This window comes from Echiichthys vipera, assembly GCF_963691815.1.
Source record: "Echiichthys vipera genome assembly, chromosome: 3".
NCBI classification, from domain to species: Eukaryota; Metazoa; Chordata; class Actinopteri; order Perciformes; family Trachinidae; genus Echiichthys; species Echiichthys vipera.
This window is the reverse complement of record NC_139828.1, coordinates 19550218-19557045: the sequence shown is the minus strand read 5'-3', so window position 1 is coordinate 19557045 and position 6828 is coordinate 19550218.

Sequence of the window (6828 nt, the reverse complement as noted above, 5' to 3'; positions counted from 1 at the left end):
AAATATTTAAAACCTTAACATTATCCTCCTGGTTCCTGATGACAGTAAATTTGTTTGGCTGCACTGGGAATCCCCTAATGTGAGAATGTGAATTTAATGTATACATATTTTTATTTATGTAAATATGCTGTTGTTTACACTTTCTGAGTTTATACACAAAAGTTTGAATAAAACATATTTTGCATGGGGCATGAGGTTTTTGGGGCTGATTTGCATTCCAGACAAATCACAGTTTCATCATACATGGCTATAGTTGATCAGGACAGCCTTTGTTTAACAATGTTCGTTGTTGTTTATCCGTGATTTCAAATAAGAATTCTCCAATGGATTTTTTGTGCAAACCATTGGCCCATAGGCTATTATGAAAGTAACTACATGAGCGCTAGTTAAAGCCCAAATTACACAAAAATAACTTATTGAGTTGAAATCATTTGCTGAGAGCTTGGCCCCCTCCAGCCTCGAAAATCTCATCTGCGCCCCTGAGCACAGATACATAAAAGGTTAATAAATACCCGTGAAAAAGTAATATAGAGTGTAAGTAACTTATTCAGATCATTTAGCAATTAAGAAGTGGTGGAAAGTACATTTTGAGGTATTGTACTTTACATGGGTATTTCTGTTTTCTGCTAACGTATATTCCTACTCCACTACTATTCAGAAGCCAACATTGTACTTATAAATAAAAAAAACCTATAAGACAATATGAGTTAATAAGGTAAATATAGGACTTCTGGATTCACAGTAAAATTGAATGATTTGAAAAGTGTTGTTGGCTAAAATAATTTGTTAAAAGGCTGATGTGATTTTAACTTAGTTAAGCTAACCAATTCAAATATAACTTATCTCAGGATACATTAAAAACAACATCCCAAACTCTGCTGACATTTAAGAAAGGTGATATTTTATTAATTTCAGATTCAAAATAAAAGTATTCACACAAACACATATTGAGTAAATAGGCAAGACTAGCTCTTCACCTTTCCAAAACAACTGTTGCATTGCCCACCGCCACTTCACTGTTACCGTGGTTACCGGGAAACATCCCATTCATCAAACAATTTAATCATTTATAGAAAAAGGAGGAATAAGCACACATTAATAGAACAGACTGAAAAATGAGTGGCAGTACAAACAGTGGTACTAAAAGCGGTACTTGTTGTACTACCAAGTAGTTAGCTGTTGAGCTGGAGGTTCCCTGTTGATGATGCTCAAATAAACTAAACAGCAGAAGTGTTACAAACCTGTAACAAAGAGAGAGGAACAGAGAGACTGAGAGAGACACCAGAGTCCAAAACAAACCTCTCAGTCACCTACCAGGGTGCTAAAAATATCTGCTGAGTATTTTTATTTGAAGAATTATATGGAAATACTTGTTTTTAATAGAATCGCATGTGTGTAATGAGTCCATAACTAATCGTAATTACTATACTGGTATGTTGGAGTTCTTTTCAGACCCTGGTGCCCACTCTCCGGCCCTCTTTGTGTACCCACTAAACTGTAACTTGAACAGGGTTAAATGCTTCAAACTGAAGGTAGAGGTAGATTTTCCTGAGAAGTTGTCAGAGACAAGAGCCTTGTTTCAGTATAACTTGAAGACACGAGATGCAAACATGTACGTCACATGCTTGCCTAAAACAATCACCTAAGAATTATCATCTTCATTATCGCTATGTTAATAAATCCGCTCTGAATGTAATCTCTGTGTGCCGGGGTTGCTACAGCATATTTAGAAAAAAAAAGCAAAGAAGGAGAGAGAAAACAAATAGGAACATGATATAATTCATAGCCCTAAAAAGCCATATTTCAGAAATATTCGATTTCATGAATCTTAGTAATACAGGTTAATTCATACAACAATTGTCACAGCAGAAGGCATCTTGTTATTCATCACTGTCCTAGTCCACAGTCCCCCTGATGGAGGTAAAGTCAGTGGTGAAGTTCAGTCAAAAGCTCCCCAAACCCCACAGGCACCGTAACCCGTAAATGTTCCAGCAGAATTTCCATGTCGGCAACATGTGGGAACAGGAGTACATTTTTCATGCAAGCCACTCTGGATCTAGTGAAGTTTCAAGAGGTTCTGTAGCTACAGCTCCGGTGGGAGTGAAAGCAGCAATAAATTCAAGGCAAAACACGAGCAAGTCGACCGCAAGAGACTCAGGGATTGCGCTGATTGGGAGTCAGCCCCTGAAAAGCACCGTGTACTACCTTCTTATAATGTCGGGAAATCAAACTCAAGGACAAACAAACTGCTTTAACAATGTTGACTCATTGTTTTCCGATCTGTACAACCGCACATAAATGCACCAAATAAGCAGACTTTTGAAATCAACCCAAGCTTTTAAACTGCATTACCACGCAACAATAATGTAACTGACATAAATGAAAATAAAGCCAAGAATCTAAGATCACAGGTACAGAGAAACTAGCAGGACAGGATGTTTGATGACTGATTGTTTACGGTTTCTGATTTCTTTAACTGAATGCCTCTAGCAGACTTTAGAGTCTGTTTTCAGTGGACCCTTTTATGATGATAAAGAGGTGTTGTCTCTGCAAAGAGGGGAAAAAACTCAACATTGGAAGGAAATTAAGATGTGAACACTGCAAATATGTCATTTGTTTGCAGTAAATGTTTAGACTGAAAGCCTTCACTCAGACCTTTTTGCGTTTCCATTTGGGAAATCTGAACTGATTGTGCGTTATAGCAAAGACCTTCCACTGAGGGGAGCTCTTAGCAAAGAAACTTGAACTGAGCCCTCAACTATATACTGACATCTCCGGTTCCCCTTACATATCCAATCTGATTGTCTGTGTTTGTTACATTGTCTTTCATCATCAAAGTATTTATGAATCATCATCATTATTATTTTGATAAGGTTTCCACAGGATTCTCTGTTGTGGCTGAAGAAAGGAAAAGCTTTATTAGTTCTTGAGGTAGAAACAGCCCTCGACTGTGGTCGAAGGGATGTCAGAATGTTTGGAGGTATACATTGTTGTCAAAGCGTCTCCTGATTGTCGCTACCACGCAATTAAAAACCCTTCACTAAAGATGCTGCCGTGCACATACTGAAAGAGACCAAAAGATCTGCAGTACCTCCACTGTCAAAATGCAAATATCTCGAGTCAGTCGATAGATATATATGATAAACATGGATCCGCTGAAGGGGGGCAGGTGCTTGAATGTTGCCTCGGGGGCCAAAAGGTCACAAGGTCATATCTTAAAAAAGCAATGTTGATCCTTTAGATCAGTATTGATTGGATTTTGCTTTCTCCATCACCCCAACCCCCAAACTAATGCTATCAGCCACATCATGTCTATATTTGATTGTCAACCATTACCAGCAACTGTGACATCTGCTACTCCTGCAGGGAGAGAGCGGGAGAGAGAGAAAGAGAGAGAGAAAGGGAAAGAGAGAGACCTGCTGGGCTTTCTGTCACCGTCACCAAACTGACAGAGCTAAACACCCTTTTACACTCTAATTTAGGAATTTACGGCTGCTTACGTGGAGGATTCAAGGAGGGAGACAAACCTAAAATGTAAAATTATTTTTTTCTTCACCCTGGGTCTTTTTGTCACAGTTATGTTATTTATAGATTATAATATAACAATAAATTAGCAAAGCGTCTATTTACTGCCTTTACTGTCGAAACTATTCTGCCCTACAAAAGAAAAACACAGTAAATAAATATTTGGGCAAAACCAGAATTTTTGATTTAAGATCCTAGGCCTACTTTACCGAATAAATTATAATACGATCAAATGTTTGGAGGGATGGAAAATTCATAAGAACCATAAAACAGAGGTAGCCTTAAACCCAACCTGTGGTGACTTCACTCTGGCTGGTTAAGGCTAACTGGTGAGATAGCTTTAGCTTTAAGCTAATTTACTCACTTTGTCCCATTTCCCAGAATTGAAAAATCTATTTTGATGCTCCAAAATCTTAGTCACTAATACTATTAGACCATATAAATAAGACAATATGTATATTTTAAATAATGAGCAGATAAAGGAACATCAGATTAGACAAGCCATGCTAAATGCTAACCAACCTAGCTCGGTAGTAGAGCAGAACAAATGATGATGAATTCATGATTTAATGTGGTTGAGCTACCTTTAAATCACATATTACAAATGTATTACATGAAAGATGAATTTACGAAACTAGCCAATTATTTCAAATGGACTAGATATGTGAAAAAAAAATAATTTCTTTTGTAGATAGACGCTGTATTCCCTTTCGATTGTTCAAACACAGAGTGTAGCCTAATAGGAATATTGTTTCATGTAAGGTCTGTGACAATGATTAATAATCAACATTATGAGCAATCAGCATAGTTTTAGTGGTTTAAAGAATGTTGCTGTCAATACCACAACAATAAGACCCAGATTGCAATAAAAAGAAATATATTTCACTGAAATTTGAAGATGTTTGTTATTAAATAAATGTAGGGATACTGCATAATGCTTTGATTAAAGTGTCTATCATTAGTGTGCTTCTGTACACAACTCTCAACGCAAACAAGCAGCACAGAGACACGGTCTGTTTTACAGGTCGACTACATTTCTCACACATCCCCTTCCTCTGTAACAAATCCACAATGAGAGGCTGATCAATAATCAAACGAGGTTGAGTCTTGAAACCTGACTGCATCAAAACTGCACGGATGCCATTCACATTGTAACTGCAAAACAACTATCTCATCTCCAAATAAACAATGCATCTTACTACCTGCAGCTCTTCAATATCTTTAAAATTACTCCTGAAAATGTTTCCCCGACATAAAAACGATTCCATTGGTTGAGTTAAACGTCGGTGATCGGAAAGAGCAGCTGTTTGTGAGAAGCATTTGACTGATACGCAGTGAGAGAATGTAGAGGTAGATAAACGCTAATGAAGAGTAAACAATGCAGTCTAGTCCTTTGCGTTATTTAGGTTTGCCGCTTAGCCTAGATCAAGTTCAAGGTTATAGAGCCACGACAGCAGCAGCAGCAGCTTCAGGTGCACTCACAGCACATCTGTGCCACCTTTAGATCAGGAAAGTAACGTCTGCTGCAGTTTTTGACACATGAGCCACCTGCAGACAACTGTGGTGTTGAGTAATTGAACTATAAACCTGAGAACGCTCAAGGGTCATGAAAAAAGCTAACAGTCGGTGTTGTACAGTCAAACGCTGAGTTTCTGTTTGAGTATTTAATAACCTTTGAAGGTTAGTGAGATGCAATGATTCTCCGTCGTTATTTATGTATTTTATGTATTTATTTATGTATAAAAACAGCGACTTTCCTTTGCAGTATAGTGTGTGTGTGTGTGTGTTGCAGGGCTTTGGCCGACATCTGGCGGGGTTTCCAGTTATTGCAGACGACAGGTGGTAAAAGTGTAAAAATCTAAAACCTCGAACACACACACGCACAAAGAAAACAGCAACTATGAAGACGAAAGTGTAGCAGTAGCACTGGTGTGATAATGACCCAGCAGCACCCCCTTGTGGAGAATCAGCTTTTGTGAGTGAGTTACAAAGCAGCATCCTGCAATAAAGGAAACTGCAGTCAAAGCGCTGTACAGCACATAACATTCATTCAACCTGATCATCACGAGCGGTTATGGGTTCAGTAGTCTCGCATTACACTGGGATAGGGGGAAAGATGGCCTGGCTTGTTGTATTTCTTTAAATTAATCCCAATTGTCTTGGGCGGGGCTAAGCAGATAGAAAGTGGCAGGCCTGACATCCGTCGCATGGTCCGAGGTGAGGCATGTGGCAGGACGTCAGGCTTTTCCCCAGCACTGTACAGGAGCTCAGTATCTTACTCAAGGACACTTTGACACTCTCTATGGAGGAGCTGGGGATCAAACCTGAAACCTTCCAGTTACTAGACGACGTCCACCTGAGCCATGCAGGACTCAGTTTTTGTTGGCTAGATTATAGCAGCCTCACCCAAACCCTGTCTTTTAACCTCACCCTGACCTTAAGCTTTCATAGCTGCCGGTTCCGTTCTAGGGTCGTGGAAATTTGACACTGCCGCTTCCTCTATTGCAGATAGTAACATAGTATAGGAGTGAGTAACAAATACATTATAATTCGTATTTCAAGTTCTGTTCACAGTTTGACCGAATTCCTCTCTCGTCTCTATGGTGACACTGTGGTTTTCTGTTTCATCGAGATGTAACTCAACCAATGAGATCCCGTCTCTGCTTCACTCTTCGTTTGTAAGAAGTAATAAAAACAAAGTGCGGCCGGACACTATTTTACTAAACTTTCTGAACAGTGCTTAATGATTGTGTGCGTCTTTTGAATGAGAGTCGTCGGCTGTCCGAGGATAAAGAGTACTTTTCTAAAAACTGACCAATGTTTGTGTAGCAGCTGGTGGTGATTTCCCACCGAGAGGCGAGTCAAGAATCAAAGCAACGGCAGCCATCTGGTGATATTTGACTGGAACAGTAAAAACTGATTAGACGGAGGTACTGCTGGCTCTCTGGTCATCTCATGCTGTGTTAAGGCCTCAGAACAGAACCCACATACAAAGACTGATTTACTTCCCAACGTCAGTAGGAAGGAGGCTGCTTTGCATAGCGGGGGGAGGGGGAGCAGAGGAACAATCTTTAACAGTCCGGAGAGGTAACACAGGTTAAAGTTCAAAAACCTGAGTGACTGATCTACTTCTAAATGCAGAAACACAACTACGCATGAATGATATGGTATCTCCGCTTACCGATTTCACTTTTAAAAAATCTAACTGCAGTGAGTGTTCGTACAAACACTAAGACACAAGCGAGTGCTCATCCGCAGCTACGATTACCTCTGAGATCACATTGTCAAAAGCCCCAATTAAAC